General features: G+C 44.1%; 1 protein-coding gene across 1 annotated transcript in view; it reads left to right on the top strand.

Moving 5' to 3' along the window:
* Window positions 1-12,487, top strand: part of Tmcc3 (transmembrane and coiled-coil domain family 3) — a 152,263-nt gene that overhangs the window by 66,652 nt on the left and 73,124 nt on the right. The gene's annotated exons all lie outside the window — the stretch shown is intronic.

Raw genomic sequence — 12,487 nt, 5'->3', positions numbered from 1 at the left:
ATAAAATACACTCTGGTACAGTCAGAATGCAAATGTATTAAACCCATTGCTCAAAATCAACCTTCCGGCTAGATGGTGAATTTCATGTTTGGACTTGGAAGGAATCTCATTTTGCCTGTGCAAGCTTTCCAAAATTAAAAAAAATAAATAAATAAAATCCATAATGTAAAAAATATTCTGGTTGTGATCATTTTGGATAAGGAATATGGAAGCTGTTTTAATGATACGTTATATTCTTTTTTGGTAGTGGCCTTTGGGGTATAAATTAAGTAATGTTTAAACTCAGCCCTCCCTCCGAGTAGGTGCATCTCACCTGCACCGTGGCCTCATGGGACTCATCTACTCTACCGGGCACGGAACTCTTGGACAATAATTGGTTATGCAATTAATCTTGGTAGCCGAATGACAGAAATCTTCAAATATAACACTTTGAGTAAATGTTGCTGAGCCTGGACGGGGTGGATTATATACATCCTGTTTGGTAATCTGTGTTTTAATGAGCTGCATCGAAAGCATTCTAATAGTTTTGAAATGCAGAGAGTGGTTCCGCTTACCAAAAGATCAAATGGGAACAGTGAGGGATGGGGAAAGCCATTCTCAGCAGAGCACTGTCTAGAAAATAGTTCTGTAAGCTTGAGTGTCATGAGGCTTCTGGGGAATGTATAGACTTTTGCTGTTTTGAGGGGGAGCAGAAATTCAAAAGTCGAGCTGTGTAAATTAGGCGGTAGCCTCATGGATCTTCTTTTATTTATTTTTTTCTTTTGTTACCCCTAAGGGACATTTTGGGGAACTGAAAGGAATGTTGTTCTTGATTTTCATTTTAGCTTTGTTTTGCATTTCTGATCAATTTTAACAATTCCCTCCTATATGGGCTGTGGGTACACAAAGGACCCGGTACATTTGGCTACACAATGGCCTGAATCTTGTGTGTGGTTTAGCATTCTTTCCTTCTGTGAAAGACATTGCTTTTACTGGGAGGAAGATCCACAGCCTGTCCAGAAATACTAACTGGGTATGCATGGGCCACGGCCGATCTGCAAAGAAGCAACGAGAAAGAACGGGGCCAAGGGATGCCCTTCAAAAACTGGCAGTGAGGCAGCGAGCACTTTGAAGTACTTACACAGACGTGGATCTCCAATTCCAGTGCCAGAGGAGAGTTGAGTTCTCATTTTGTGAAACCTGAAATACTAAACCAAGCATCTAAATGTGCTTAGAAATGATAGAAAAGAGACAGGAGAAACCTCCAGATGAGGGCTGAAATCAAAATCACGTCATCCTAGCTGTTTTAGAGCCCGAATCAAACTCCCCCCCCCCAGAGGAAAAACAGGAAACAAAAGTTCAGCATATTGTAATATTTCTCATGGGGTTTTTGTAAACAGTGAATATTCATTAGACATGTCAGGAGAAGCATGGGAAAGTGGGATGGGCAGAGACAAGGCTTGCTCATCTGATTTAACGACCTATGGGTGGCCAGCCACGGGATTGTTTCCAGATGCCTCACGCTCTTCCCCAGTGTAAGCTCTCCTCAGCATGGACCAGCCATTCTCCTGGTGGGAAAACTGAGGCTTGTAAAGGCGAAATAAATCACCCAAGCATACGCGCCTTCATGAACTTTGGAGTCACGGGGACAGGCAATTTTCATGCCTTTGCCATCCTTGTTGGACACCACCGGGAGCATTCCTGTGTGTGTGTGTCCTGTGGGTGTATGTCCTCTAGAATGACGCCAGGGAGGGGAGCTACCAGGTGTGAGAACCCAGGGTGCTGTGGTCATTGCCAGCCCCAGAGGTCCTCTTACTGTTCAGATTTTATTAGTCTGGCAGGGTTAGCCTGGTGTGTCATTATACCGTTTAGAACATCATCATGTCATTGCTTCCTCGTGCAACTGTGCATCCATCCTAAGTAGGTAGAATCTGCACTGGCCATACTGTGTTTTGTATGACTCTATTGTAATTTATGTAGGCAGCCCTTATTTCTCCATAAATAATAAACCTGGGAATAACCCCAGCCTTTCAGAATGATAAAAACTGATGGATGAACTTGGGTATACATTTTTTTTTTCTGTATTGTCTTATTCTGGGACGAATTCCCAGGAATGAAATTATTTGATAAAGGTATGCAGGGGAAAGGAACTTTCCGTGTGTGGGAGGCGAGGCTTGTGATAGAAGGGGAACTAAAGGGAGTTAAGAAGGGGGAAGTTTGCCTTCCTCATTCCTGTCAGAGTGTAGGCCCTGAAGTGGCAGCAACGGCATGGGCAGAGGTGAAGAAGGGTCCAGATCCAGCGACTGTTATTTTCTCCCTAGTTCCCCTGATGCATCACTGACACTAGCCCTCCTTCGTAGAAGACTTGCCAAGGTCGCTGCATCAATCCCCGTGCTCTCATTGGAAGGAGCGAAAGGTGTCACACAACGGAGACGGGCTTTGAGTTTGATTTCACCCGCACGGACTTCGCTGAGTTCCGATTGTCCTACGTGATTCATCTATCACCGTCTCATTTTCATCAGCGTAACGAGGGAGGGTTGTCACCTTCAGCTTATGGTGCGGGGACCAAAAGCTTTATACTTAGTCAAGGGCAACAGCAAGCCTGGGACCCCGGCTGGTTTTCCCCAGTAGCCAATCCTAGGAGACTTCTGGGAATGACCAGTTATATGCCAGTGCCTGAGTGATGTACGGAAAAGAGACTGGCAGAGTCCAGGGAAGAAAGAGACGAGCAAGGATGGAGACAGCCAAGGAGGGTTCCACAGGCCGAGGCCATTTAAAACATCTTGTCACCTTTCTTTTATGGTTTCATTTTGCACCAGCCTTATCTGGCAGCGCGAGCCGATAAAGTCCAAAGCGAGATCCTTGGCACCGTGCTCCTGGCACATAGCTCGTATGCCCTTCAGCTTCAGCAAGGAATTTAGGAAAAGTTTCCCCCTGGGTAGAGAACATAGTCAACCAGACATCCCCAGAGAGCGGCTTTCTCCGCGGCTGTGGGAAGTGGGAGGCTAGCGTCTCAGCCGCAGCTACACATGGGACAGGATGGAACATTCCGTGCCTTGTGCGAAGAAAAGCATTGTTCATCTGTTTTTGTAACATTGTGGTGAACGGCTAGGAAAGTGTAGTCAGAGATAGCCAAGAGTCAGACGCCGTGACCAGACAGATGAACTCTTTGCTTCTAAATGTCAGGGTCAGGAGGTGAGCAACGGGAACGCTCATTCTGTAGTAACCTGTGTGTAGGCGATGTAAAACAAAAGCGCAGACCAAGGTCAGAGCCCCAAGACAGGAAGGCACGGAGAGCTTAGAGAATTGTCTGTTCAGCCCTGAAATGTGAAATCTTACTAAACAATTGGATTTGTAAGGGCCTATGGATCAACTCTATGCTTACACCCATAATTATCAATTATTTACATAACAAAAGCCTTATGGGGTTATTGCTTGGTTCCAGGTTCTGTGCACAGCCCTGGTGGCTTGGGGACACTGCCTTTGGCTCTCAGTTTGTTGATAGCTGACCTAGGCTGTGACACAGCACCCTGTGTGGCCAGACACAGACGTTCCCGGTTCCATTAATGGGCACCACACAGAACCTCTCCTCTGCCCTGAGGTCCGACCCCAGGCCCGCTTCTCTGCTCTGACAGGGGGGCAGTGCATGAAGAACTTTGTCTTATAGGTGGACAACAGCTCCAGAAAAGAATCCGTATATCAAAACCCCCTGCCCCCTTTCTGTGTTGTTCCCCTTCTTCCCAACGCGTGGAATTTTTCCTGGGGCAGAAGAAGGTCACACTCGCATATAACTTTCAGTTCGACCTTTTGTCGTAAGATTACCATAGGTTCAGATACAGTTGTAAGGAATAATATTGAAAGGTTACAGATACCCTTTTTCTACCTTGCCCCTATAATAGTGTCTTATAAATCTTTAGTATGAATAAATACCATAGTGACATTAGTGTAACCCACTATCTGTTCTGATTTTTCCAGATTTTGCTTACACACTCTTACTCTTCTTACAATGGAATTACATCTCCCTCAGTTATATCCCCCTTATGGTAAGAAGAAAATACTAAAGGTCAAAACCGCGTTTGCCATCAAACATCTCCGTGTATCGTAACGTGCAGGGATGGTGTGATGTTGTGGCTGATATGGCCCTGTGGCTCTCTGCCTCTGCCTAGCCAGCATGAGAGTGTTGAGCTGCTAACTGCTAGCCCGGGACCAGATCCAAATTCAAAGCACACATGGGCCAGCAAGATGGCTCCGTGGATAAAGGCACTTGCTACCAAGCCTGACACCCTGCATCTGGTCCCCACAATCCACAGGATGGGAAGCTAGAACTGGCTCTGTCTAGCAAGTCATCCTCTACCCGCCATATACGCGGTTATGACGTGTGCTTTCCCCACACAAAAGGAATAGATGAACGTTTTTTAAAAACTTAAGGCATTATTTCTCCTAAATGCACTTTTGTGTCTTTGAAAAGTGGTCAAATTGTAAGCAACTGTAAGCTAAGTCATCGTAAATCAGGACCATCTGTCCATGCCTCTGTGTGTGCTACTTAGCTCTGAGTTATTTAATTGCCTGTGTAATTCCACCCAGCCCCACTTTTAAGAGTCAGAATGACTCCATCACTGTGGGAGCCCTCATGTGACCCTCCAGGAACCATAGCCATCTCTCACCTATGACAACAACCATCCCTTTAGATCCTAACCACTGGCAATTGTTCATCTTCATATTCATAATTTTATCACCTCGAGGGTACTCTACAAATGAACCCAGGGTGCATGTGACCTCTGGGGACTGGCTCTTTTCACTGCGTGTTTTCTTGGGGACTCATCCAAGCTGTTACAGAGAACTCATTTGCTCTGCTGTTGAGTATGTTCTATGATATGTGTGTTCACCTGTCGGACACCTGGGCTGCTTCTAGTTGTCATCATTATCAAAAAACCTGCCATGAGCCGGGCGGTGGTTGCGCACGCCTTTAATCCCAGCACTCGGGAGGCAGAGGCAGGCGGATCTCTGTGAGTTCGAGGCCAGCCTGGTCTAAAAGAGCTAGTTCCAGGACAGGAACCAAAAGCTATGGAGAAACCCTGTCTCGAAAATCCAAAATAAATAAATAAAAATAAATAAGCCTGCCATGAGCATTTGTGGATCCATATCTTTATAAACGTGTTTTCTTTTCTCCAGGATAAATGCCCAGGGGTGTAATCGCTAGGTCAGATGGTTTTACATATTTCTGTTTTATAAAACCTATCAAACTACTCAGGTTGGTGGTATAAATTTGTAGTCCTAGAAAGGATTTCGAGACAAGGAGGCTCGGAAGTGGAGAATTATAAATTCAAGGTCAGCCTGGGCAACTTGATAAGAACTTGTTTCAAAAAAAAAAAAATTAGAGGGCTGGAGCCACACCTGCGCGGTGGAGCAGTTCCAGGTGTGTGAGAGACCTTTGGGTCAGCCTTCAGGACCACCAGCAACAAAAGCAAGCAAGCAAAACAGCTGGCGGGGCTGCTATCCATGTCTGCCCAGGATGTGTGAATTACCTGGTTTCTCTGTTAACAGTTGTTTTGATCAGCCATCTCTTCGGCGTGTGGTGACGTCTCCTTGTGGTTTTAATTTGCATTGCCTTTAGAGCTAATGATGTCAAACTCAGCATCATGGGCCATGCAGCCTCTCCAGTGGAATGCCTTTCATATCTTTTGACTCTTCTTCGTTAGATTGTTAATGTTTTATGGTTTCGTTTTGATAATTCTTTTTCAATTACCAGCTGTTCTTCTTAGAGCCAACTTTCTTGTTAGTACCATCATTACTTGGATGATATGAGCTGTCTTGTTTATCATACTCATTAGTATATGTAGCAAAGAAAAGGCATACCAAACACTGAGTTTTGGGTTGCAAAGAGGATTTATGTTTGAACTTGTCTTTTATGTCTTTGTCTACCAGTTACACACACATATTCACACACACACACAAACACACACACACACACACAGAGAGAGAGAGAGAGAGAGAGAGAGAGAGAGAGAGAGAGAGAGAGAGAGGCACATGCTACTACTTTGGGGAATTCTTTACTTTCTTTTTTTTTTTAACATTTTGTAGATACTTATTTGATCTATAGATGAGTGTTTTGCTGCATGTTTGTGTGAGCATCCACCCCTGGAACAGAAGGTGGTTGCTGGGAACTGAACTCAGGTCCTCTGGAAAAGCAACAAGTTCTCTTATTCACTCAGCCATCTCCAGCCCCAATTTAAAACAAACAAACAAAAAGACACTTTTGTTTTGTTTGTGTTTTTTTTTTTTCCAGACAGGATCTCACTATGTAGCCCTGGCTGTCCTGGAACTCACTACGTAAACCAGGCTGGCATCAAACTCACAGAAATCCTCCTGTTTCTGCCTCCAAAGTGCTGGGATTAAAGACACGCACCCCCACACCCAGCTCTTTGCGGGGAATTCCTAATGCATTCTAGATACTCATCCTTGTTAGACACATGGTTATATTAATATTTTCTTCATCTTTTCAGCTTAACAAGGCTGTTCACAAAGCAACAGTTTCAAGCTTTGATGAGGTACAATACATTTTTGTTCTTGTTAACGTAGCCTCAGGTCTGCACGAAGGCAGAAGTTGGAGCGGAGCTCCAGAATCTCCGAAGGCTGTCTGTAGAATCTTCTTTGATAATCATTGCTCTTGGGAATCTGTAACATGAAATAGTTGCATTGCTTTAGAAGGCACTGGGAACATTGGAAGGCGAGCCTACGAGCCTGCTGAGTCAGTTTCGGTCTTCCTGCTTTGTCATGCATGTTTTCTTTTGTTATTTGTGATTCCACTTGCTATTGCCAAGTGGAAGTTTTGGGCTGCTGTGCCAGATCCTTGCTGATGCTCACTAAATGGTGGGAAATTGTTTCCTTATAGTCATATGGAATGTGCTGTATCAGAAACTCACTGTAAGAGTGCTCATTTGCAGTTGGCAATAAACCAAGCAGTTAAAACTGGAGCTTCTTGCTTGTAATAGGCCAGGCAGCTTTTGGGCCCCAATCTAAACATTTTTCAAATTTTGCTATCGGCTATGTAGCGGATCATCATGTATTTGCTTTGAGCTATTTGAACAAACTTTAAAAATATGAATTATTCTTTCTCGTGCTCTATCTCTAAGCCTTTAGGAGGACGAGCTCTGCTTTTAGCTTTGTAAATCCCTTCCTCAAAGGGGAGACTTTCTGTATACGTTAGTTAAAATGAAAGAAGAAAAGAAGTGGTATTTCCTTCAGAAGAGGCCTGCTTTCCCTCTAACAAATCAGGCCTCAGCTACTACAAGACTGAGACACCCTGGGAGGTAAGAGCCATGAGAAGACTGTGATCCTATCTCTGTGTCCAGAACATGACAACCTTGGCCCCTGTAGTGAGTCTGGGGGTGGGGGTGGGGGTCTCTCGGACTAGATAGGATGCCCCTCATGATATCATCTTCCTTTTATATTCCAAAGACCAATAGCAGAACCCGTTGCATCAAAGGTGCTCCATAAAATAATTAGAAATTCACCAACTTCAGTAACTACGTGGTATCTCAAAATTCATAACATCCACTGTTCAAGAAACTGTGTTCCCTCTGAGGGTGAACACTATGCTTCTGCCTTGGTTATTTCTTAAAACTCCACTGTCTGCAAAATAAGTTGATACTGAAAAAATGTTGGATTCATCCATCTATCCGTCATCCATCCATTATCCTTCCATCCACTAAGCATGTCTTGAATACTGGGTTAAGAACTCCCAGGAATAGGCCTACTTGTCTAGAAGAAGGCACGGTCCTGTCCTGGCAAACTAGAACTTGGAGGGAATAGAAGTCATTTTCTGAAATATTTAAATAACATAAGACCCTGGGGCTTTCAGAATACTCCACGGCCCCACTAGAGATCTCTGTCCATGCTCCCTCCATCTGTGCTGCCCACAGGTCTTGCTTTCTCTTAAAAGGATACCCTTCTCGCCTTCTTTCTGCCCATGCGCAACACTGGATGCCGCATTGTTTGGGATTCTCTCAAGTTACACGAGTCAGAAACCTAAACAAATGCCCTAAGCAAAAATCACAATGCTCCACAATTCTGAAAAGAAGCTCTAGGCATGGCTAGGGTGGTAAAGCCACTGCCAAGATGGCTGCCAGCAGCCTCTTGCCCTCCTGTCTGAACAGACCACTTCTGGCTCACCTTGACCTGCTGGATGTGGTGGCAGTATCCATGCCAACTCTTGACAAAGCCTTGGGAGATTTGGCAGTTTGGATTTTGATCTCTTAGAACCTAGCTGCCATGTAAAGGAATCTAACCACCCTCATGCAGAAAGAGGGTTGGCACGAGAGGCTACAAAACAGTAAAGCATTTAATTAAAAGTATATATGAACATAAAAATTGGGATAGAGGGTTTGGCCAGCCCTCACCAGCCCCTTCACACCTTCTTGTGTAGATGGAGGTATGTTGGGCACACTAGCCCCAGCAATGCCACTTGGAACTGAGTAAAGTCACCTCCTCAGGAGGGCTGGCTAAACCTCAGTCATGAACCGATGCAAGGCAGTTATTGTTGCAGGCCAGTCCTTTTAGAGAAGTTTGTCACCCAGCAACAGGTGGCAGGAAAGGCAGCCTCTGGGGCTCCAGCAAGCCAATAGGAGCCTTCTTCCAAGTCCTGGCTTTCCTTTCACAGGGAGGCTGTCCTTGAGAAGGAGCGAGGACATTCATCATGGCAGCAGGCTTATACTTGCCCAGCTTAGCGATACCCATGAAGGCAAATTTCTTTCCCAGCATGGCCAGTCAGACTCATGGCTGACTCTAATTGGTTGTGACTAAGTTGTGTGACCCTTTGGAGCCTGCTGCACCTAAACTCTCTCTCTCCTTAGGCACTGGCATTGCCTCCAGAAGAAGGGATGGTCTATTTTCTCTTTGGGTCCTCTCCCCAGAGAAAAGCCAGAGGGTAATGAATGCCACTTGCTTGCTTGCTTTTCTGGGGAGCTTGCTATTGTGCTATCTAATTTGTATATTTTTTAAAACATTTTATTTTGTATGAGAGCCCAGCAGAACAGCTACTGGGCAACTGGCTTATGCAATAAATCTAAAGGGTCTTAGTAAACATGTACATAACTTCTTCTGTCAATTGAGATGTGTGTGGGCCAGAAAGTTTTGATTTTTCTTTCTCATTAAGAGTCAGCATTCCATCGTGGACCTCTGAGGAACACGAAGCTGGAATAGAAATCAAAATGAGATGCCTGCTGGAGCACAGCACACTGGCCTTTCTAAATACACCACACACACACACACACACACACAGCCTAGTCCTATGTAGCTGGCGGAGGGGGTAGGGACAAGTCCAGTATCAGATGGCAGGAGATGAGGAAAAACCCACAAATGACCCCTTAGATTTTTTTTTAGAAGGATCTTTGAAAGGTTAGGTTGGCTTAACGACCTAGAATGCTCAACAGTAACAGACGACCAAGCTTTGTTATCTGCAAGTGTAACTGGGACTTATTTGAGAAGGTTCTAGTGACTTCAATTCCAAGCCTAGGGATAAGACTGTTAGTTTTTTTTTTTCTTGAGAGGGTCTTTCTGCATAGCTCTGACTGTCCTGGAACCCACTATGTAGTTGAGACTGGCCACAAACTCAGAAACTCAGAGATCTAACAGCCTCTGCCTCCCCAGTCCAGGGATTAAAAGAGGGCATCACAATGCCCAGTGGTTGCCTTTAAATTTTTCATCTTGAAATCTTGTGTGTGTGTGTGTGTGTGTGTGTGCATGTGCATGTGTGTATGTGTGTGTGTGTGCGTGTATATGTGTGTGTGTATGTTTGTGTGTGTGTGTGTGTGTGTGTGTGTGTGTGTGTGTGTGTGAATGCCGGCAGTCACTCGTTGAAGAGAGGAGAGTGTTACACCACCATCTTCGTTTCCCCATCAGGAACTACCCTGAGAGTTAGGTCTACATCGTTTTTGTGTTTCTCAATAATTTTCACAGAATAAGTTTGTTTTCTTAAATAAATAAGTTGTTTCCCTCCCTATACTTTAATTTTTAGGTTTTTAATCTCTGTACATTGAACGCAGAATGCTTGCGGTTTTCTGTGCCCTGCTCTTTTATTTCCCAAGGATTGTTTGTGAAATTCACACAAATTGGTTTCTTAAAAAAAAAAAAAAAAAAAAAGCAGGGGCTCAGTCTGTGGTGCATGTTCTCACTTTAGTATTTCCTTTCATAGACAGACACATGCATGTTTTTAATGCTGTTACATATTTACGGTTTATGCTTTCAAAGCCTGCTTTTTATGACTTGAGATAAAAATGATCTCCAATTTTATTTTAAGAGATTAAAGTTTCTTTTTCTTTGTCTTTAAAAGATAATTTTACATTTATTTATTTATGTGTGAGCACATGTGTATGTGTCTTAGGGTTTTTATTGCTGTGAAGAGACACCATGACCAGGGCAACTCTTATAAAGGAAAACATTTAATTGGGCCTGGCTTACAGCTTAGAGGTTTAGTTCATTATCTTGATGGGGGCAGACAGGCTGACACAGTGCTGGAGAAGGAGCTGAGAGTTCTACATCTTGATCCTCAGACAGCAGAAGGGACTGTGTGCCACACTGGGCATAGCTTGAGCATATGAGACCTCAAAGCCCGCCTCCAGGGTGACACACTTCCTCCAGCATTGCCACACCTACTCCAACAAGGCTACAGCTCCAAATAGTGCCACTCCCAATGGGCCAAGCATTCAAACAGATTCTATGGGGGCCACGCCCACTCAAACCACCACAGTGTGTATGGGCACACAGTTGCCAAGGGGCACAAATGAAGGCCAGAGGACAGCTTTTGAAAATTGAGTTTCTCCATCCACCATGTGCGTTCAGACTTGCTGATAAGCTTTTACCCTCCAAGCCTCATATTTTTGCTTTGATTTGATGTTTGTTGTTGCTGGATTTTTTGTTTTGTTTTGTCTGAAACTCTTACCTAGCACTGATTTTTGTGCATGTTGTCAGGGGGTCTGTCATTTCTTCTTTTGTGAGAAAGGCAAATCATGCCATATATGTCCTCACATTTTTCTTTTGTCTTCATCCAGATGAAACTCTGGATTCTAAAAATGGCCTGAAAGCCACCATAGGATCTCATCCTCCGAGACAGCCCCTCCCACTTCGCCCCCTATGTGCTTCTGAGGGGGCATGGTTCTCCTTGCTCTTCCTTGAACTCTCCTCAGAGGTACCTGCTGCAAAACTCTTGACTCCTTCGTCTACGTGAATTTCCACATTCCTACATGTCTTAGTCAGTGTTCCGTTGCTGTAAAGAGACACACAGATCATGCGTAAAACTCATAAAAGATTTAATTGGTGCTTGCTTACAGTTTTCCAGCCTTAGTCCATTGGCACTATGGGAAGCATGGTGGCTCACAGACAGACGTGGTGTGGAAGAAGTACCTGAGGGGTCTATGCCCTGATCCATAGGCCGCAGGAAGAGAGCCACATTGCACCTGATATGGGCTTTTGAAACCTCAAAGCCCACCCCCAGTGACACGCCTCCTCTAACAAGACCACACCCTAATTCTTTCCAAAGCTGCCTCTCCCTGATGACCAAGCAGTCAAATCTAGGAGCCTATGGGAGCCATCTTCATTCAATCCCCTGTGCTGCTTTACCCTGCCTAAGTCTCTGCTCAAATATTACCCTATCACAATCTTCTCTGGACAGCATAACTAAAGTCACACACACACACACACACACACATACACACACATACACACACACACATACACACACACATACACACACATACACAACACACACACACAATCACACACATACACACACATACACAATCACACACATACACACACAATCACACACACATACACACACAATCACACACACATACACACACAATCACACACACATACACACACAAAATCACACACATACACACACACAATCACACACATACACAATCACACACATACACACACACATACACACACACACATACACACACATACACACACAATCACACAATCACAATCTCTATTTTCTGCTTGGAAGAATTTACCTGAAAATCTTTCTGGGCCTGGTGTAGGGGTGTGTGTGTGTGTGTGTGTGTGTGTGTGTGTAAGTGTTTTTAATTAAATGTCTTTAGATTAGTTTTCTCATTCTTAAATTTTAATAATTTTCTCTACTTTTTGCATAGTTAATATGTAACCATCTCTACCTTCTGGCTACCCAGTCCTCCTATTCTGACCTCAGTTGCTTGTTCAATTATTTCTGCAGTCTTTGTTTATCAGAAATAAGCCATACATACGCAAATTCATGTATGTGTGTGTGTATATATATATATATGCACAGATACGCTCTGCATTTGTTATAAATAAATGGTAAACACCACAGATTGTTCTGCGCCTCGCCTTTTCCCCCACTTAACTATATATGCTAGACAACCCCATAGTTAGAGGGTCGTCGCATATTAGACTTGCCTCTTACTCTGCTGGGTGGACATGCCTTGGTTTCTTGATCTTTGTGAATGTCGTGAATGTTACATAG

Source organism: Microtus oregoni, unplaced genomic scaffold, assembly GCF_018167655.1.
Source record: "Microtus oregoni isolate MIOR12 unplaced genomic scaffold, Mior012 000001F_ref0000356, whole genome shotgun sequence".
Lineage (NCBI taxonomy): Eukaryota > Metazoa > Chordata > Mammalia > Rodentia > Cricetidae > Microtus > Microtus oregoni.
This window is presented reverse-complemented; position numbering and strand designations above follow the sequence as displayed.